Source organism: Arvicanthis niloticus, chromosome 7 (genome assembly GCF_011762505.2).
Source record: "Arvicanthis niloticus isolate mArvNil1 chromosome 7, mArvNil1.pat.X, whole genome shotgun sequence".
Taxonomy (NCBI): domain Eukaryota; kingdom Metazoa; phylum Chordata; class Mammalia; order Rodentia; family Muridae; genus Arvicanthis; species Arvicanthis niloticus.
Window position 1 is genome coordinate 67519769 of NC_047664.1, and position 22004 is coordinate 67541772.

The following is a 22004-nucleotide window of genomic DNA, read 5'->3' on the forward strand; positions in this document are numbered from 1 at the left end:
ATTCTAGAATTACTTGGATTGCCAGTTAATAGTTCTGAAGTGTGTGTGTGTGTGAGAGAGAGAGAGAGAGAGAGAGAGAGAGAGAGAGAGGAAGAAGAGGAGAAGGAAAAGGAGGAGGAGGAGAAGAGGAGGAGGAGTTCAAACTATGAACTTTCTGTGAGTTTGGATCCCATGTGTGCCACTTTTCAACCGTGTCTCATGAGTTCTGACTTGCCTTCCCACACGTACCACTAAAGTGATTTTGTCAGCAGCCACCTGAGAGGATTCACTGACACTTGAAGACACCTGACTCACAATATGCTAGACAGGTTAGAGACTGCTATTGTTGTTTTAAACAATGTCACCTAAACTGGATTAAGTGGCTCATGCTTCTAAACCCAGCACTCAGGAGGCTGAGGAAGAAAAACTATTAAGAGCTCCAAGTTAATTTGGAGGACAGAGATAAGGCGCTGGGGGGGTGGGGGGGGGGGGAGGTGTTTGGATTTGGAAGGGAAAAGAAGAGGAAAGGGGGATTGCTTTAAGAATTCACATTTTAGGGAGAGCTTTGTCACTAAGGTTGTGAATAACCTCATGGAGTGTGAAGAAAGAGCTCACCACAAATCAGGAAGAAACCAGGAGAGAAAGACCAGCCTCTGCGGAGGGTTTCTAACATGTGGCATTTAGCTTTTTGCCCAGTGCCAAGTCACCACTACCCACTCGAATAAACATCAGGGAGGCCGCTCCCATTCTTGGGGCTCTGGCATTGGGGCATGTCTGACAGTCCTAAGACTGACAGTAAGAGGATTCCCACTCAAAGCCAGGCCACAGGACCAGGAATTTACCCAGGGACCCAAACAATAAACGGAGGAAGGGAGCACGGACTCACCCCGCACCCCTCACCCCACTCTCACCCTGCACCCCTCACCCCATTCTCACCCTGCCTACACTAATTACCCTCTGGACACATAAAATACTTCTTCCTGTGAGTCTCCTTGCTGTAAGCAAAGTCATAAAGAGATAGGAGACCATGACATCCTGGCCTCTACCTCTAGATGCCCCCAACTGAGGAATAGTTCATGTAAGAGGGCTCGGCTATGTTGATGCTGGTAACACAGTCTGTTATGGCAAAGAACACCATTCAATGGATGGCTGTGTTTGATAAACAGAAGCAAAGCCAAGAGGCTCAATTTTCCCAGGCACTTCTATCAACACAGTCCTGAAAAGAAGGCTTTACTGTGTGTTCCCAGGGACACTAGCTGTATATCCCAAGAGGGGTGAAGCTGCTTGCCAGAGAGTGGGCAAAGCAGAGGGATTTTCTGCCCCAGAGTTTGACAGTACATAAATATCTGCTAGGAATCCATTATCTTATTCTTTTTATAAGCATTACAACAACACTTATTCTTAACACATTCATTGATGCTGGAAGCAAATGCCTAAACAAACCCAAAAGATGCCACCAGCATACAGTAGGAGGGGTTTATCGTTTTGCCTCCTTATTCTGGCTCTGCTGGTCTGAGCCATTGAGAAATCTGGGAAGAACATAAAGTCTGACCGGGAGGCAGGCCGATGCCGGAATAGAGAAAAAAAGCTGCTGTGGTTTCTATCAGAGCCATAGCTTAAAGAGAGGTGGTGGTTTGCATTTTAGATGATTTTTTTTTTCACGCACATGATCTCATTTCACAGAGTCCCAGACTCTGAGCTACACGAGGCCCTGAGGTACCATTTATCGCAGGATTTTGAACCTTCCATAGCTCTGTCAGCATTTCAGCTGTTGTGAGGGGATGCCCTTAGCATTTAGGAAGTTTGAAAACATCCCTGCCCCTCTACCCACGAGATGCACAAACACGTGACACTACAATGTTGTGACAACCAGAGATGGCTTCAGACAGTGCAGAGTTGTGGGATGTACAGAGTGTTTCTTTGTGGAGAACTGCTGATGGAATCTACTGGAGTTGCTGAGACTATATCTAACAAGTAAATAGTACACATTATTATTTCATATATCTCCTCTCAAGTCTGGTATTTTGTATTCTTTCTTTTGAACTCTTCCTCGCCACCCAGGCCTCCCTTGAGACTACAAAGGGTCTGTAGTCCAAGCTGGCCTAGAACTCGCTAAGCTTCCTGCCTCTATCTCCTGAGTATTAAGATTGTAGGCATGTACCACCCAACCAGGCCAACAGTTCTGCTTTCCAGCCGAGACATGTGCAGTGCTGTCCAAGAGGACAGGTCAGTGTCTGAGATACCAGACACCTTATTTAATAATGTGGCCGAAATGCCATCAACTTTATTTTTCACGAGCAACAATTACCATCATACACTGCTATCGCATTTTGTGGTCTGACTACTAATCCGCCACCACAGGCTGACTGACAGGCCACAAATAAGACTTCTGAAACCAGGCTAATGACCTGCCCAGCTATCACAGTGCCTCATTTAAATCGAGAATCTCTGCTTCATGAGAACTCTTGACAATCTGGTTTTCAAGATGTGGGTCATTTCTAAATTCCACTACTGACTTCTGTAATAACATAATGAGCCTCCCCTCCCAAGAGTCACATTGTTTAAGGACATACTATGGCCATTCACTGAAAACATGGTCTTGGAACTCAGTCAGCTCACTGGTACTGAAGTCAACTTCTGTCCTGCTATAATGATACTATAATGACATAGACGATGAAACAATATTCACACATTCATGCTGTCACTCACTCACTGGGTACTGAGTACCAGTGCTAAGGCTTCAGCATGCGACCACTGCTCAGTCTTTGTGTTCACAGTCTAGCAAGAAAGAGGGAAGAGCAGAGGGAATGCCATAAGCAAAGAGGAGCATTTGCCAGTCTGCTGGAATTCTCTAGAGTGGCTGACATGCAAGAGGTGTAAAGGGGACAGAAGAGACTCAGAACACAAATGAGGCTGGATGGTGACTGGGCTGAAACACACCCCTTATTCTGTGGGGAGACAATGGGAAATGAAGGCAGAAGGATGTGGCTAGGAGGCCTCAGATGAATCTTCAAGTGAGAACGTGTAGTTCTTGCACAGTGGTTCTGCTCAGGATTTGATCAATGCATGGAGGAAGTACTGTAAGTGCCTAGGACTTCAGAATGAATGACACAGGATAAACCTGAGGGTCTCTTTTTACCAGCCATGGTTAGTGTCAGACAACTCCATGGCTCGGTGTCATTGTCCCCTTTCAAACAAGCTGAAACTACCATCATTTTCCCTCAGTCTTTCTCCAACTCAAAAATGTCAACTCCAAGAGGACATAGTCTGTGCCTGTTTGGGAATTAAAAGACATGTATATTCGTTAAAGAGATGGGATGTAATTTCCATTTTAACAAGCTAACCAAGATGCCTTCCTTGTCCTGTTATCCTCAGAACTATGTTATCATAGATTATATTACTATAAATGTCTTTGTAAGGACTTTATAGAATTCATTAAACTCATGAAAAGCAATTCCCAATTTTATGATCAAACCATTTAGCCCCACGAGGAACCCTTAGGGGCTTCCTTTCATATGTATAGCATTTCTGAAGAAGTGGATGCAAGGTGTGGTTAGCTCATGTGCAGAGGACAAGGCAGCAATAGAAGAGAAGAGATGGCTTACAGGTAATCCTCCTTGCAAAAAAGGAGACAGATTGGAAATAATCTCTCTCTCTCTCTCTCTCTCTCTCTCTCTCTCTCTCTCTCTCTTTGTTTTTTTTTTTTTGGGGGGGGGGTGTTCGAGACAGGGTTTCTCCATGTAGCCCTGGCTATCCTGGAACTCACTCTGTAGACCAGGCTGGCCTCAAACTCAGAAATCCGCCTGCCTCTGCCTCCCAAGCGCTGGGATTAAATAAAGGCATGCGCAACCACCGCCTGGCCGGAAATAATTTCTTGAAGAATTATCTTAACAGGAGAGAGACCAAGCACTCTGGCTAGTGAGCTTAGAGCTCTTGAATTCATGAGTACAAGACATCTCATGAAAATCCCTTAATTCTTATGACATTTCTATGAGTAGTATAAAAAGTGTGCCCTAGAGAAGTCAGCCAACCAGGGACAGGGCTGCCAAAGCCAACTTTGCCTTTCTGGATATTTTTCCAATTTTACTGCAATATAGCCATGAACATTAGAGTTAGTGCTGTCTGTCTACGGTTGCTTTTATGCAACAAAGGTAGGGTTAAATTACTATAGCAGAGACTGTAAGATTTGCAAAACCAAAATAATGACAGCCTGGTACTGTAGAGAGAATCTCTTATAACCATCACCTGTCAATTAAAAAGCCCATGGCCAATGAGCTGAGGCAGGAAATAGGAGGTGGGACACTGGCAGGAAGAGAGAGGATTCTGGGAAATAGTGAAAGAATAAAAGGAGATACAAGGAGAGATTTGAGAGTCCAATAAGATGCTGAGAGAGATGATGAGGAAGACTCAAAGAAAGAAGCAGGCTGAGACTGAAGGGGAGGCAATTAACCATGAGGGACATAGAAAATAGTTTAAGTTCTAAGCTAGTCAGGGAGTAGAGCCAAAGCTTATGAGCTAGGCATTTAATAATAAACAATTAGTCTCAGAGATGTCATTCTGGGAGTAGGGGCTGGGAGGAAAAAACAAATGTAATCTTTTTTATCTTGGTCTGACAAACTTTAGAAAAGCCAATTTCCTGAATTTGAGACCTCCCCTCCATCCCTGACAACATCATCGTATGATGTCCTTAACGTATCCAGAGTCTGGGTCCTCGTTACCCTCACTTACAAAGTGAGCAGTACCCTCACTTACAGTACCCTCAGTGATCAATATCTTAAAGGTAATGAAGGAGACCCCATGTGCCTACACCCCAACCAAGTCTGAAAAGCGTGAGCTATTAGTGCTCTCTTTTTGAAGAATAAAAGATTGAGGCTGAGAGTCAGATAGCCCAAGGACACAGACAGACATGAGGTGTACAGATCTGACGGCAAAACTCAGGCTCTCTAACAGGATAGTTTTTCCTGCTTCTTTCTCACATATGGTGTTAGTGGAAATGTAATAAAATCATGATCAGTGGGGAATGGGCCTAGATCCACACAGATAAAAGACAATAAAACCTCAGCTCCAGGATAAAGTATATGGGAAACCCTTCCTCACTACACATCAATACCCAACTTTGCTTTCCAGATCTCAGAGTTCAGCACAATGCACCATAGCTACTCCCAGTCTTGTGTAAAGTAGCTCGTGTATCCAAGCTGTATTCTAAAATCAACCCATGGAGTTAACTTTTTTTGTTTTAAATGGCAGGGTCTCAAAAGTTGGCTTTGAACTTACTTTGTAACCAAGGGTGGCCTTGAACTCCTGATCTACATTCATCTACTTCCCGGAGTGCCAGGGCACAGATGTCACCAACCATCTGGCTTAAATGGAATCCATTTTTATGACCTAACTTTCAGCATGGGGATCCAGGACGCACATCCTGTAGTGTGGGTGGGAGCTGCACATCTAGGCTGTGTTCTGTGCCTTCACCACCTTGCCCCGCCCTTGAGCAACAAAGGTCCCCATACATTCACAGTGTCCCCCCATCCCAACTCCAGTTTTGCTATAAAACGGTGACACAACTATTGTTTTTTTTTTTTTTTTTTTTTGGTTTTTCGAGACAGGGTTTCTCTGTATAGCCTTGGCTGACCTGGAACTCACTCGGTAGACCAGGCTGGCCTCGAACTCAGAAATCCGCCTGCCTCTGCCTCCCAAGTGCTGGGATTAAAGGCGTGCGCCACCACCGCCCGGCGACACAACTATTGTTAATTAAAGAAGTCGTAAGTGTGGTCACAAGCTTAGTGCAAAGTCATGATGCACTGTGGTAAATTTTGGAAAAAAAATTTTTTTTACATGGTGTTGGGGTAGAACCTAGGCTTCCTCCCCCCCACCCCCAGACAGGGTTTCTCTGTGTAGTCCTGGCTATCCTGGAACTCACTCTGTAGACCAGGCTGGCCTTGAAATCAGAAATCCGCCTGCCTCTGCTTTCCAAGTGCTGGGATTAAAGGCGTGCACCACCACCACCGGCGAACCTAGGCTCCTAAATATGGCGAGCAAATACTCTACACAGCTAAATAATGGAGTATAATACAATAAAGGCAGCTAATTTTTTGGAGATAATATAATTTCATATTTATAAAACCAGATGGTCCAAAAGTAATAGACTCATATGTCGTTTTAAAAAAAAACCTGAAGCCGGGCAGTGGTGACACACACCTTTAATCCCAGCACTTGGGAGGCAGAGGCAGGTGGATTTCTGTGAGTTCTGGTCTACAAAGGGAGTTCCAGGGCAGCCAGGGCTTATTACACAGAGAACCCTGTCTTAAAGGAAAACAAACAAACAAACAAAAAAACAAAAACAAAAACAAACAAACAAACAAACAAATCACTTTAAAATTCTAAAACTGGGGGCTGGAGAGATTCTCAGCAGTTACGAGCACTGGCTGCTCTTCCTGAGGACCCAGGTTCAAATCCCAGCACCCACAGGGCAGCCCACAGCCACCTGTAGCTCCTGACTCCGACACATATGCAGGCAAAACACCAATGTACATAAAAATAAAAACAATTATTTAAAAAAAACCCTCTAAAACTGGTGCACAAAATGTATTTTAAAGAAGAATACATACATACACACAAGAGAAAACCTGAATGCTTTTTAAGTTTTTTGAATTACTCTTTCGAGGGATGAAGAAAGAGAACTTCCCCTAATATAAGCTGGAGCAGTCACCGTGATGTGCATGAGGGGTGCCCTGCTCTCCCGCTTCCAACTACATTAGTAGGCTGCAAAAAGCACTTACACTGTGAAAACAGGGAATGCCTGTAGCGTCCCGTGATCCATGAACACATGCTCACTGGGGCTTGTCCTAGTGTGACCTTGTGGTGGGACTTGTGAGATAGTAGTTTACAAGAATCTCACAGGTCTCTTTGTAAGGAACACGACCTGTCCTGAAACAAAGGCTCTGGACTGGATCGACACGGTCAAACATTAGCTTCAGTTTTAGGTGTGACTTGGTTTTGTTTGGTTAACGTTAGTCATTCTAGTTATAACTACGAAACAAGATCTGCTGCTCCCATCGGAGCAGGGCTGATATAGATCCTGTTCGAGGTGGATGCCCTTGCATTTCAACAACCTTAAGGCAAGTGTCCCAGTAAAGGAGAACTTCCCCAGGAACTCTCCACATGAAGGGGAATAATAAGCCAGGGACATTGTGTGTATGTGTGTGTGTGTGGGGGGGGGGGGCGGTAATAAATGAAGCCTTTTGTTTTTAAACAGCAGCTGGAGGCCATTAGAGACATCTAGAACTGGCCGAACTGCAAAGAGATGGTGCAGATTCTATAAGAGGCTCAGAGAAATGAAAAAGGGGGAGAAAAACAGTGAGAGCCAGAGGACCAGGAAGCCTGCTGCTGGATAGTGCCATCTTATCATGCCAAGGAAGCTCTGCACCCACGAAATCTCAACAATATGGCTGCCTAAACAAGCCCCACAGAATAAAAACAGCAGTCAACTACAGTGTGGAGGAGGGAAGTCTCACAGGGTCCCACCCAAACCACAGGCAATCGATGGCTGCTCCCAGAGGAAGAATCAGCTTTTTTTTTTTTTTTTTTTCAGGTTCAAAATAACACCAATGAATGGGCCAGCCAATCCCAAGTGGTCAGACCTAAATAAACATTGAGCAACACAGCCTGGACTCAGCAGGTCTTGTACATGACATAGGAGGCACTTGAGACTGTGAGGGATGGGTGGAAATAATGTATAAATATAGTAGTTATATAGGAAATTCTCAAAAAAAAATTAAGTGTTTAAACTGAGTGTGGGGTGTTTTTGTGAAGTTAAAAATACTTTTGTGGGCTGGAAAGATGGTTCAGGACTTAAAAGCACTTATTGCTCTTGTAGAGGACCCAGGTTCAAGTTCCAGCACCCACATGTCTGCTCACAGTTCTGTAACTCCAGTTCCAGAGGATTGGATGACCTCTTCCAACCTCTGTGGATACTAGGCATGCATGCAGTGTATATACATACATTCAGGTAAAATGTATCCACATATAAATTAGTAAAATAAATACATTTTAAAAGTTAAAAGCAGCCGGGCGGTGGTGGCACACGCCTTTAATCCTAGCACTTGGGAGGCAGAGGCAGGTGGATTTCTGAGTTCAAGGCCAGCCTGGTCTACAGAGTGAGCTCCAGGACAGCCAGGGCTACACAGAAAAACCCTGTCTCAAAAAAAAAAAAAAACAAAAAAACAAAAAGTTAAAAACAGGGCCGGTGAGATGGCTCAGCGGTTAAGAGCCCCAACTTCTCTTTAGGAAGTCATGAGTTCAAATCCCAGCAACCACATGGTGGCTCATAACCTATCTGTAATGAGATCTGATGCCCTCATATGGGTGTCTAGACTTTGGGTCAGAGCGAGCGGGGGCTGGGGCAAGAGGGAGAAGGCTAGGGAAAAAAAATTTTTAAAAATTAAAAAATTAAAAAGAAAAATTAAGCATATTTTGATGGGGCTAGAGAGATGGCTCAAGGAATCTGAGCACTTACTGCTATGCAGAGGACTCAAGTTTGGTTCCCAACACTCACATGGTGGTGGAAAGCCATCCATGACTCCAGGAGACCCAACTCCCTCATGATCTCTGTGAGCCCCAGACACACATGGGCATCATACACACATCATACACATCATACACACATGCAGGCAAAACACTCATATACATAGAGTTAATCTAAAAAATATCTACTTTCAAATGCTATTGCTGTATTGTAGAGCACTACAACTATAGTCTCTGTAAAAAAGAAAAAAAATGGGGGAAAGAATGTTCTAGTGAAAGACAATAGCAACGTCCAGGCAGGGGGTCAGCATTCCAACCTTCCTTGGGAATACCGTGGCTCCTGAGGAGGTCTCTGCCAAGTAGTGGGGCAGCATGCTGAAAGGAGCTCACAGGTTAATCTGATACTAACCAGGCCATTCGGAAGCTCACAAATGTCTCTGTGTAAGAGCACACAAACACCAAGGTCCTCAGCCTCACATCAGTCACGTGGCCCTCGTTCCAGACAGGAGAGGACAAAGCTGAGGGAACACACGCGGGAACAACCAGTTCCTCCTGTTGTCCGTCATCTTCCTTCCTCATTCGCTCTTGCTTTCCTTTCTTGTCAGTGTGCTTTCCTCTCGTCTTAGGCTCTCATTCCCCATCTCTGACTCCCAACTGTAATCGCCTTGGTTAATAAGTACCCACAGTAACAAGTGGGAATCAAGCTATGCGGCCATCTGATGGCTACTTACTTTTAGAGCTTGTTTAAATCATTTGCTCCAGTGTGGCTATACATGGCTCAGGATCAGGAAGGAAGGAGCTTGGCCGGAAAGAACTGAAACCTTCATTTATCCATACGTGAGTTTTGAAGGTGAAACGAGAATGTTATTTGGAACAAGTGACTTGCTTTGTTTACTTCTGAGGAAATGGAAGTTACGAGGAAGAGGAGAGAAGGGAAGGAAGGGGCCAACAAGAGCCGTTTTCTAGGTTCTACAACTTGCCTAGGCAGTCAAAGTCGCTCGGATTGACGACTGACTATATTAATAGTTCTAGAAAGCAAAACAATATTAAAGAATTTCATGAACTATACTCTTAGTATATCCGTGGAAGTAAACGGAAAATATGATACACTGTCAAGATGTGTGGTCCGTCAGGGATGTTATCTTAAACTCTGGCAATGGATGGTGGGGTTGAATTGGTGTCATTTCTCGTATGCTCTTTGCTTTTACCACACACATTTGGAGTTAACATTTCAGTTGAGCCCTGAGTAAAAACAGCCCCTATGCAAGCTAATCATTTGTCCTTGGGCTCACATGGACAGAGTGGGTGCTCTGAGGTAATCTCATGTGAAGAGACTTAAGGGAGATGCACTATACTAGTCTCACAAACTATATTTAGGAAGCATAGCTATTGTATGCCATCCAAAATAAGAAAATGCAATTCACTTAGTTATTTCTTCTTCTTTTTTTTTTTTTTTCTCCAAACCTCCATTTATGGTAAAGCGAGAATGAGAACGGCCCACAATGGCCAACAGAGTTCCTCCTTATGAACCAACCCCAGTGTAAACCAGGAGAGGGGTAGGCCTGGTAAACTCTGTCCTGAAGATTAAGCTAACAGATTTAGCAGTAACTGATTTGGAATTTGGACACTGACTCCCCACACCAAGTGTTCTGATGTTGAAAGTCTAACCGAATCTTGTTCCGTCAGAAAATCCTGTAACTACGGGTTGCATAAATTCAACCCTGCTGTTATCTCAGGCTCAACAGAGAGCAAGTCAGCTCACTGTAGACCTTTGATACTAGGAGGGGCAGCAAACACAGATGGGAGTTTCTTCCTCCTTCTCAAAATTCTGCCAGGAAAGGTGCTGGAAAGTTGTTCACATTGTATATTAGATGCATACGTAGGTTCCGTCCACAATAAAACAGGATGAGGGAAACTTCTGGAAACACAGTTTGCCAATAGTATTGCAGGTAGGCTAGTGTAGTTTCTCCAGTGCAACATGAGGAACAGTTGATCTTTCTTTGAATGGTGCAGTCATCTGCCTAAATCTCACTACTCCCAACCACATAGAGTGTGTCCTCTCTTGTTCCCTCTGTTTCCAAATAAATATCCTCATAACACATTGCACAGATGTGCACATGCAAACTTAAAATACTATCAGCTTCTGGTGCTCTTATGTTGGGTATTTCATTGAGCGAAAATGCTCACTGATCTCACTACTGTATGCTAGTTACATGAGCTATCTGTTTCCTCAAAGGCTGTGGGACAAACAACCGAAGCCTACAAGAAAAACAATGAATGTTGGGCACGTGGCATTCATCCATGACATCTTAGTAACTTCTGCCTGCGATATGCCTTCACTTAAGATGAAGAACCAACGCCCAGAATCCATAAAGAACCACAACCTCAGCTGCAAAGCAGGCAAGCAACTTGATTAACATATGAGTGTGGGACTTGCACACACATTTCAAGATACAAGAGGTACACAAAAAGACATTGAGCATCGTCCATCCTAAGGGATGAGAAAAGTCAAACTAAACTAGGCTACCAACAATACTATGGGCAAACTGTTTTCAGGAATTTCCCTAGTCTGGTTTTCCTGTGGACAGAACCTTTGTATGCATCCAATATGAAACGTGAACATCTTTCCAGCACCTGCCTTTCCTGGCAGTTTGATATACCATTTTACCCTCATTATAATGTCCATCAGTTGTCAAGACAAACCCCTGAACAGTAACCAGTTAGGCAGACAAACTAGACTTCTTTGAACAATGATGGTAACAATGTAAAAACAACGGTGGAAAACAATCTGTTGATACTTCAGGAAAAAAAAAAAAAAGAAAATCTATAAATACATTGATTTATCAACTTCCATTGCTAGATGTAAATTTAAAATAAAAGCAGGACTCAGGTATTCTTGGGCATATTATTCATAGTAGCCAAAAACAGGGAACAACCGTGATGGCTGCCGATGAATAGGAATTAACAAAACCTGGTCCGTGCCTTACAATAGAATATTATTAGTCCTATAATGAAACGAGCATTCTATGAACCCTGAAGACATGCCTTGTGAAGCAAGCTGGTTACGAAAGAAAGGACAGGGTCATGAACTGGAAAGTCTGATGTGACAGCTACTTCTGCTTAAATAACAAGCAAGAAGGCCAACTTGCAGAGGCTATGAAGATGGCTTCCAAATCAAATACCATCACATGGAATCTTCTGTCTTGTCTTGTACAGAGATCCTTCCTTGTATACCACATATTGAAAGATGTCAAAACACTGATGACTGTAGCTTGTGGCGGGGCCTAAGTAATCTTAGTACTACTTGCTGGATAGAGGCAGGAAGGTTAAAAAAGTTCAAAGCTCCCTTGGACTACGAGAGATTCTGTCTTTAACACGTAACAGTGGGGGGAAGGATTGTGGGAGGAGGGTGGCAATCAGAATGTAAAGTGCATGAATTAAAAAAAAAAAAACCCACAAAAAAACAAAACAAGAAAAAAAGGAAGGAAGGAAGAAAATACTAATGTACTCTGAGAAGTCAAAGGTAGACTGTGAGCAGCCCAGGTTACTCCAGCCTCTTTCTGCAGGAAACGACGCATCCTTCCAAACCAGCAAGATGTGACATGTACAGAGAAATAAGGATGGATCTGTAGTATGGGCTCAAAGAAACTCATCATCCTGGTTAACATTTCCCTAACTCACCATGGAAACACAGCAGGCGCACATCATCATCTGTGTGATAGGGAGGGGAGTTATGTTCTTACTTAAGCAGGGAAGAAGAAAAGGATTCTGGGAGGTGCACTCACCAAAGGTCACCAATTCGATTGGCTCTGGTTCTTTATATGGAAGGTAGAATAAGAGAATTCGTGAAGATTCCGGCAGCTTGCTTGGGATGTCTCTGTTTAGTTCTTGAAGACTCCTTTGAGGCAAAACCTAAAGCATCGAAGAAAATGTTAGTAGTGTTTTGTTTTGCTTTATTTCAATGTAAGTTTCACTCACATGGGCCTAGAAATTGAGGATGTTTTCTTCCTAAAATGAACTATCATTACCCCAATTACTCAAGAAACCATTACTCTTATGTCCCCTAGAAACCAAGAAATGTAACTCATTATCTTATCCTTGAAGGAACGGGGAATTGCAGCAGGAGCAGGAGCAATTTCTTTCCTTCGGTGTGTTTTGACCTTTAGAGCAGCCATGACTTAGAGATACGCACACTGCTTAGGAAGAATACAGTTGCAGCCCAGAGACTCACAAAAAGACCTACCTCCTTATACAGAGATAAAAATATCTAGCTTTAGGCCTCCCACATAGCTTGTGGAGTTACGTTACACATCACTAACAAATCATAAGTAGTGCCTGACCACATCCAGAGCCTGTCCCCAAGACCACAGGAACAAGGCTTAGCAGTCTACCTGCAGTCAATCAGAGTTGGCTTGAGAGTGACTGACTTCGCCCTAAAATCAGTCAAGATTTCTTGAGGGTTTTTCTTTTCAAGGAGACAGTTATGAAAAAATGAAAAGTATCAGTTCAGCTCTTAAGTTAATGTTAGAAATCCTAATAGTTCACAGAGAAACCCTGTCTCAAAAAAAAAAAAAAAAAAGAAAAGAAAAGAAAGAAAGAAATCCTAATAGTACAAAATATTCAAAGGAAGGGAATGAAAAGTTCAAATTAAAATGTTCAAGACACAGAGACACATTAGATAAAGTATTACAGTAGATCCTGCCTTTACTTCATATCTGGAGACAGACTCTACCCAGCCTTCACAACTATCAACACACCTGATCAAGCTACCTAAAGACCCAAATGGCTCGTGCATCCAGATTTCTTAACCCCAGTATGTAGCACTAGAATAGGGACTAGAAGATTATCCTGGCCTGGGTGTTTTCTGTGAAACAGAGACATGCTATACATCCCAGAATGGCTTGAAATTTGCAATTCTCCTGCCTCTGCCTCTTAAGTGCTGGGATCATAGGCATATGCCACCATGCCTTTACCTTTATTCTCTGATTTTATGCAAATTCCTTCACTTGTTTGAAGTACTAGCTGAATTACTAGTTTTTAAATATCTGGTGTTGCCACCGTGTTTCATTTTTTGGTTTGCTTCATGGATTCTTCCACCGAAAACTTAGCCACCCAAAGAGACAAGACCAAGAAAACAAGAGTCAGTGGCTTCGCGGGGACAAGGTAGGACCTTTAGGGCTCTACAGAGCATGCTTTGGAATCTTCTGGAACAACTGGCCTCTAAAGCCAGTTAAAACACAAGCTTGCTTAACCAAATCTCTGTTGGAATGGCTGGTATTCTGAGGGATCCATGTCTTTAGGAGAAGACAAAGCATAACCTCAGCCAGGCCCTGGGTCAAACCCTAATCATCATTTATTTAAAAACAATGTAAAATAAAGTATCCCCCCAAAAAGCATTTCCTCAAAGGGGAGAAAGGCCACGGCCTTAGAGAGCTACACTTGTGAGCTCTAGATGCTTACAGCCTTTACCCAACCCTGAAAACATAGCTCTGTGTGTCATCTGCCGGATAGCAACTATTCCAACACCACAGTTTGATAAAATCCTAGACGCTAAAGTGCAAATTATAAGCTGTGTCTTGAAATTAATTGCAGCATCACGGCTATAGAATAAAATGTAGAGTCCGATACCACGCCCCTGGGTGTACTCAGCTTTCCCGAGGGGAGGGGAGATCTTTCATAGGATATATTATGAACTTCATAGTATTTGCACGGAACTTTGAGGTTTCCCACTGCGTATGTTAGTAAATGCCCCCCCCCCCGCCCCCAACGCAATATCTCAGCAGTGGCCATGTACACTCTATAATCTGAAAGTAAATTACTAATATATAATGAAACACAGGTTTCAGTTTTATGTTATACTGTAGAGGAAGAAGGTTCACTGAGAGGGCGGTCATAGCTATGTAAGCAACAGAATTCCTTCAAGTAAAACACGTAGGCTCAGTATACATATCCAGGAAATTCTGGCTTCCCACAATAAATCTAAATAAAATTTATTTCACAGAAACTTCAATATTTGCTATTCTGACTGTACACACACACACACACACACACACACACACACACACACACACATCTCAAAATAAAACACATAAGCTGGGATGCTTATCTTAGAGCTGCTCCTGGCTTCCAGCAAATGTTTTGAAAGCTGGTGTGTGGTGGTGCACACTTTTAATCCCAGTATTCAGGAGGCAGAAGCAGGCGGATCTCTGTGAGTTCAAGGCCAGCCCGATCTACAAAGTGAATCCCAGAACAGACAAGTCTATTCAAAATAAAATAAAACAAAGCAAAAACCCTAAAGGCAGTGCGATCCGTTGATGCAGGATGCTCTCAGTTTTGTTGCCTACCCTGACTTCATTTTGACTCATATTCTTTCTGTATTTTGTCAGGATACATAGGGTCTTTGTTGGTTTTAGTGGTAGTACTTGGTTGGAATTTGTTTTTGAGACAGGTTATCTCATTGTATCCCAGGCCGGGAATTTATGGCAAACTTCCTGCCCCAGACTCATGAACATGAAGACTATAGGTCACTGTGTCTGGTTGCCATTTTTTTTTTTTTTTTTTTTTTTTCTTGAAGGATGATGATGATGATGTGCATGTATGATGTGTGCATGTATGGCACTTTGTGGAATTCTCTCCTCCCGTCTCCATATGGGTTCCCTAAGCTGAAATCTGGAAGGCAGGTTTGCATTCTCAGGCAGCAAGAACAATTACCAGCTGAGGTAGAGCACAGGCCCACATATTTAAAAATCAAGATTTACAATTGTTCTTCTCTTTTAAAATAAGAGCTTCCTTTTAAAAGAGTTTATTCTCTCTCTCTCTCTCTTTCTCTCTCTCTCTTTTTTTCATTTTGTGTATGAGTGTTTTGCTGCAGTAAGTAGGGGCATCGTGTTCATGGAGCAGTCATGGAGGACAGACGAGGGCTGGAAACAGTGTACTTAGAGATGGATGAGTGATCACATGGGAGCTGGGAACTGAACCCAGGTCCTCTACAAAAGCATCAAGGACCAAGCCATCTTTCTAGTGCCCTCTCCACATGCTTTTTAAAGTTGTTTCAAATTCACTGGTTGGAATGAGACAGGACACACTAATATTAAAAATCAATCAAACAAAAACCTTATAAACTAATATATATATATATATTTTTAACACAGTCGATCATCAAGTCATGTCCTGTGCTACTTCAACCTCTGTCACAAACACTAGCTAAAAATAAGAATTTCATTCCCACTCTTCAACTTCTAAATACACGTATTTAGGTGGGTGGAAGTGTGTGTAGAGACCAAGAAACAAAGAGGCTTGTGAGCAGTGTGGGAAGAAGAGAGTTTTTAAGGGATATGGCTGGGGAAGGTACACACATGCAGAGAAAGGAGGGAGGAATACTGGGGTAGAAAGGTACAGAGGAAAGAGAGGAAGGAAGTGAGGGAAGGAGGGAGGGAAAGAGAGGGAAGAAGGGAGGGAGGGGGAAGGAGAGAGGGAGGAAGTGGGGGGGGAGTGTTTGTGATGCTGAGGAGTAAGAACCAACCGGAACTGGGCATGCATGTCATTAAGAAACTGCTACTTCAAACACTGGACCACCAAAACGTCAGCACACACCAGCTGATATGATGCCCCCAACACATATAACAGGGGAGGACTGAGTCTGTGATCAATCAGAGATGATGCACCTACCTTCAAGAGAATGGAGGCCCCAGGGAGTTTAGAGGTCAGGTAGGGTGGGGGGTGGGGACATCCTTGTGGAGACGGGGTGTGTGTGTGTGTGTGTGTGTGTGTGTGGAAGGGTGGGGGGGGGGGGGGGGCGGGGGGAGGGAGGTATGGGAGGGGGAACAGTTGGAGGGTAGAAGAGGAGGAATAAATTCTGGAGTGTAAAAAAAAATAAGTAAATTTTAAAAAAGAAGCTGCTACTTTATTTATTAATTGAATTAGTAGTAATCATTTATGTCTTCCATTTTGAAGACGGGGCTCATGTAGCCCAGGGTAGCCTCAAACTCACTACAAAGCTCAAGATGGCCCTGAAAGACTGATGATACTCTTGGTTTAGCTCCGAGTACTGAGATAACAGGTGTGTGCTACCAAGCTGGCAGGAATAGTTTTTATTGAAAACAGATGCTTTCCTAGGATAAATGAACTCAGAGCTGCCAGGAAGCTCTGTGGGTTGGCTGTTGGATTTCTAGTGGCCACTGGCCTTGTGCATGCGCTCAACCGTCACGGCCTTGGCTTTCTGTGTCCTGAGCTCCGGTAACACTCCATGAATTAAAGAGCCCACACTTGGAGTAGGCTGTAGACAGCCAGCCTGTAGTTTCAGTACCTTCCTGGACTGCCTTCATCCCAGTCATGAATCCAAAGTAGCCTTTAAAATCCTACGATTGGGTCCTATCAGCCGATCGATCGCTGGACCTTGTCACTGTCTTTAGTCTATCCTCATAAGACCTGAAGAGTCAGTTCTCATCCCACTTCATCTCTTACACTGTCAGGTCATTCATGGTGCATCAGATCCTCCCAGATCCCCTGCATGGTCAGCCTGAGCTCAGCCGTAAATCTCACTCCTCCGTGATGCAGTGTGGGGAGACCCCGGGACATGTGCCCACAGTGTCATCTAGCACTCTTCGTGACACCAGGTCGAGCCCCAGGAAATTGGCACATTGAAGGACAAACGTGGTAGAGTTTTGGCATATGGTATGTTAAAACCGTTAGTAACTGAGCTCATTCTAGGCCAGATTAAAACTTTACTAGGGCAGAATGTGGTTTGAGTCACAGCTAAATCCCAATCCTACGCTCAGTCCTGGCCCAGAGCCAGTGCTTAGCTTTAATTAATGTGAGATGTCATTGTGACTTTTCTCAATACCAAGTACTGAATTTTAATACTGTCACTGGTTGTTCAACTCCTATCTTTATCCAAGAGGCACTGAATCTGAAAAGAATAAAGAAACAGAATGAATAAACCCAAGGTTTCATAGCTGACATTTTTGCTAAAGTTCTCAGTTTTGCAAAAGGCCAAGTCCTGACCTATGACAGAGAGGAGAGCTTCATTTTGAGATCAGTAAATAGAACTATGTAATGTAGATCCCCAAGGGTAGGACTCAGCTTATTCATAAGCCATCATATGTGAACTTACTTTAAATCTCAAGTGTTTCTCACTACTTGGCAGCAAGGGAAGTTAGATAATTTGGAGTTATTTCCTTTTACAGCTTTTCCCACATGACAGAAATCAGCTAAAAAAACCACCGCATCCAAAGAATGGTAGACCTAAAATGGACATTTTAAAGCATACTTCTGCCTGATATACAAAAGAGTGTCTCCTGAAATTCCCCACATCATCTGATCCAACTCTGCACTTCTGAGTCTACCCCTCCTGAAATGAAGAAACCAAGGGGAAGCCACACCGGGGCGGGATGTACATTGGGCATGGCTAAGTCACCAGTTTGGAGCCAGTGACAGCAGCAGCACAGCTCAGTCCTTGCTTGAATCCCTCTGTACACCAGACATTGTGCTAAGCATCCTTTGAGTGACACCATCCACTTAATTGCTGCTACAATTGCAGGAAGCAAGAACTAGAATTCCACTCACGTGAGACATGGGGACCAGCACAGAGAGACAGAGACTAAGGTCTATTAATTGAACATGGTGAAGCTGAGATTCAAACCCAGAGGGGTTGAGAACCTGAGCTCTAAATTAGTATGTTCTGGAAGAGAGTTCAGTCAGTCAAGTTTGGGAGAGTTGGAAATTCCAATTGTGTTACTAAGAAAAAAGAAAGAAAGAAAGAGAGAGAAAGAAAGAAAGAAAGAAAGAGAAAGGGAAAGAGAGAGAGAGAGCGAGCGAGAGAGAGAGAGAAGAAAAGAAAAGAAAAGAAAAGAAAAGAAAAGAAAAGAAAAGAAAAGAAAAATACTGTACTGTATACCCAGGGTCTGTTTCAGGATCCAAAGGCCTATGTTTCAAAAGGCTTGGGAGGCAGTAGTAAGAGGTGGGACCTTACAGGAAATTTTGGGTCCTTGCTTGAGAGTTACTTGACAGAGATATGGGACCTCAGGCCCTAATTTTTATACTTCTTTGTTATGAGGGAAACAGCTTGGCACCATCATGCACCATGGTATGTGTCCTTGCCACAGGCCCAAAGCAACAGAGCCAATCAATTGTGACATGTAACTTCTAAAAGACCAAGGCAAAATAATATAGCCTTTTTTTTTTTCCCCCAAAGGCAGGGCATCACCCTATAGCTCAGGCTGACCCAAGCAATTTTTATGCCTCAGCTTTCTGAGGAATCACATGGCCTGAGTCACTGCCTCTTAGTCCCGAAATTTTTTTTCCCACCAGACAGGGTTTCTCTGTATAGCCCTGGCTGTCCTGGAACTCACTCTGTAGACCACGCTGGCCTCAAACTCAGGAATCCACCTGCCTCTGCCTCCCAAGTGCTGCGATTAAAGGCGTGCGCCACCACCGCCCGGCAGTCCCTAAATTCTTAAACAGCTCATTTTGGAAAGCTTTTGAGGAATCCAAGATCCCGTGAAATGATTAAGTGAAGTCTGCAGCTTTGGTGTCTACTTCTTGGCTAACGATCCCTAATCAGACAGGTCTTTCTTACAAACATGTTACAAAAGGACACATCTCTTTAAGACCAAGAAAATGAAGATATGTTACAATTTACACCATAGAAATATGAACTAAACAGACTACTGGGTCTTTATGTGTAGTTCATGGGTGGTAGCCATGGGATGGCCACTCCTCACTGCCTTCATCTTTGCCCGGTGACATCTGACCCGTTTTATAATGTGCACCTTGTACCAGTGAAACCTAAGGCACAAGCTAGTTACTTATTAAACTTGGGTGCCAAAGGCTGACTTGTACAAATGACAGTATTAACTGCCCGGCCTGGCCTGTGTGCAGGAGTGGATCGAGCAATCCTCATAGCTGTGAATTTCTGTCATATCGGCAGAATTCAGCAACAAATTGCAGCAATTCGAGTGTGACCTCTGATCCGCAAGGTCCATCTGAACCTTTGAACCTCAGCTTGGAGTTGAGAAACATCAAGATGATGGTTAGTAATTATTCTCCGAAGCCAGGTAAATAGTTAACACCGTGGCCATTGCTCCGCCCGAAAGTCCAATCCACAGAGCTCAGTGAGAGCGAGAGACCAGTCATTAAAAGGCACCACTGAGAGCGAACTTCAGGAAGGAAAAAAAAAAGGCATTTTGGGCAAATGTAGTAAAAGCAGGATATTTCAGGCTGAAAACATCTTTAAATAAGTACATCAAACTAAGAAAAGGGGATTGGTGCTGGAAAGAGGGTTCAGTCAGTAAAACACTCACTGGGACACCCTGACAACCTGGCTAGATCCCCACAGCCCAGGCAAAGACAGGAGAGAACCAACTTCACACAAGTTGTCCTCTGACCTATACAGTGCACTATGGCATGAACACACACACACACATACACACACTCACACACACACACTCACACACATATATACATACACACATGTGCACACACACACATTTAATAATAACCAGTGATAAGCACAGTAGTATTCTCTTTACAAATTAGATACAAATAAATACTAAAGGGTTTTTTTTTTTTTTTTGATGTAATGTTTTTATCCAACAGTACCATGTCTCAGCCCTTAAATAAATGTCCAATCTATTCTGTTACAGAACACAAACCCATGCTGAGCCACTTTTGGAACAAAGTGGAAAACTTGTTACAGACATTACAGACACGTTTACCTTTGATACCAACAACAGAATGCTTGGGTGAATAGCTGTGAGTGCCGGTTGACACTACAAGCTGACGTGTAGACTGACACTCTGTGTCAGTACTGACTGATGGCACTGAAGCATCTCCCACCATGATGGAGGAGGGCTCCTCCTATGACCAGAGAGATGCTTCATTTGATGATTTGCTTCTACACAAAGTGCTATGCAGATCACTTCATTTTTAGGTAGATAGGTGAAAAAGACATTCTGCTTTCTGGTCGCTGTGGCTAATCTTAGAACAGAGAGTGTAAGGTAGACCTAAAGTATTATCGTTAAAATAAAGCGCATAGAGCCTACAGTTAAAGTCACTTCTTAAAACTTTTGTCAGTTTGAAAAGAGTGGCTCAAAGTAGAGCACCATGAGGAAATACCAGGCTACAGTTTTACATATTATCATACTGCTAATTCCTAATTTATTTTAGTTGTCATATTTTCTTCTCTAAAGACTGCCTATGTGACAGCACTGACACATCCTTGCTTATACGGTATGGCTGAAATGATATATTTGTGACGATCTAGAATTTTCCAAGTATATTCAGTGGAAAGCTGTAAGGCTAAACACCTTTAACAAATCCCACCCATAACTAGGTAACTTGGAGGCAAGGCAAATAGAGCAGTGTTTAAAATTCTCGAGAACTTATAGATGTATACACCGCTTTTAATTAAAACAAAGCCAAAACAGATTGTTCGATAGACCAGCGCTAAATTGCCTTAACCAAACACAACCATCTTCTCCACACCTCAATGAAAACAAGTAAGGTTTCCCTACCTTTCCAGGCTTGGATCTGGGTGCACAGGCTAATCGCGACCACAGCCTGGCTTGCTTCAGCAACCTTTGCCCCTAACCCCAGGAACAGCGTGACTCTGCCCAACGTGGCTCCTGGCTCTGCATTGGCCAATGGCTTTTAGCCTTGGGAGTCATTTGCTAAGGACACCTGGAATGAGTTTGAAGGTGTGGCTCAGAAAACAGGGAGGGGCCACAGCAGTGGGGAAATACTTAGTAGCCTTACAAAGAGTAGTGCAAAAACGTACTCTTAACAGAGCTGACTGAGGGAATCCCAAGAAGACACTGGCATTGCATGGAAAGGAAATTTGATGGAAATATTTTAATCGTGACTAGAAGGAAATCAATGATTTTCTTGCCAATCATCTTGGAGAGTCATGTGGGTGCCCACTGCTCTTAATATAAATAAGAAAAATAGTAATTCCTACTTCGTGTGGGATGTCCTGGGGGTTAAATAAACACATTTGAGTAAGCAGGAAGTTTTCTGGCAAATAGAAAATACTAAAAAGTGACACTGTGAGACATCATTACACACTGAGGTGACAGTTCTAATCCCAGAATTTGGGAGACTGCACTTGGAGGTTCAACAGTTCAAGGCCAGTATAATCCACCTAGTAAGCCTGCCTTGAGCCAGGTGGTGGTGGCACACGCCTTTAATCCCAGCACTTGGGAGGCAGAGGCAGGCGGATTTCTGAGTTCGAGGCCAGCCTGGTCTACAGAGTGAGTTCCAGGACAGCCAGAGCTGTCTCAAAAAAAAACAAAAAAGAAAAAACAAACAAACACAAAAAAAGACTGCCTAGAAAGTCTTAAAGAAAAACAAGATATTACCACGATTTCTTGGAAATGCTGAATTTTTAGCAAATGTTACCTCCCCCCTGCCCCGCCTTTACTGTATCTAGGCTAGATAACTTGAATTATTGGACATTCTCTCATCAAAACACTACCAAAAATCATATTTATAAATATGATAAAAATAGG

The 22004-nt window shown here is 43.2% G+C and overlaps 1 protein-coding gene across 6 annotated transcripts in view; it reads right to left on the reverse strand.

The window, feature by feature from the left end:
• The window catches only part of Rbm47 (RNA binding motif protein 47), a 129639-nt gene that overhangs the window by 14943 nt on the left and 92692 nt on the right, over positions 1-22004 (reverse strand). For 5 of the 6 annotated variants that reach the window (XM_034508185.2, XM_034508186.2, XM_076938573.1 and 2 more), the window contains one exon: positions 12285-12411. The gene's annotated coding sequence lies outside the window, so the exon portion shown is untranslated. Of the gene's footprint in view, positions 1-12284; positions 12412-21011; positions 21140-22004 lie in introns of those variants that run through there. The other variant, XM_076938572.1, reaches the window with a different exon arrangement.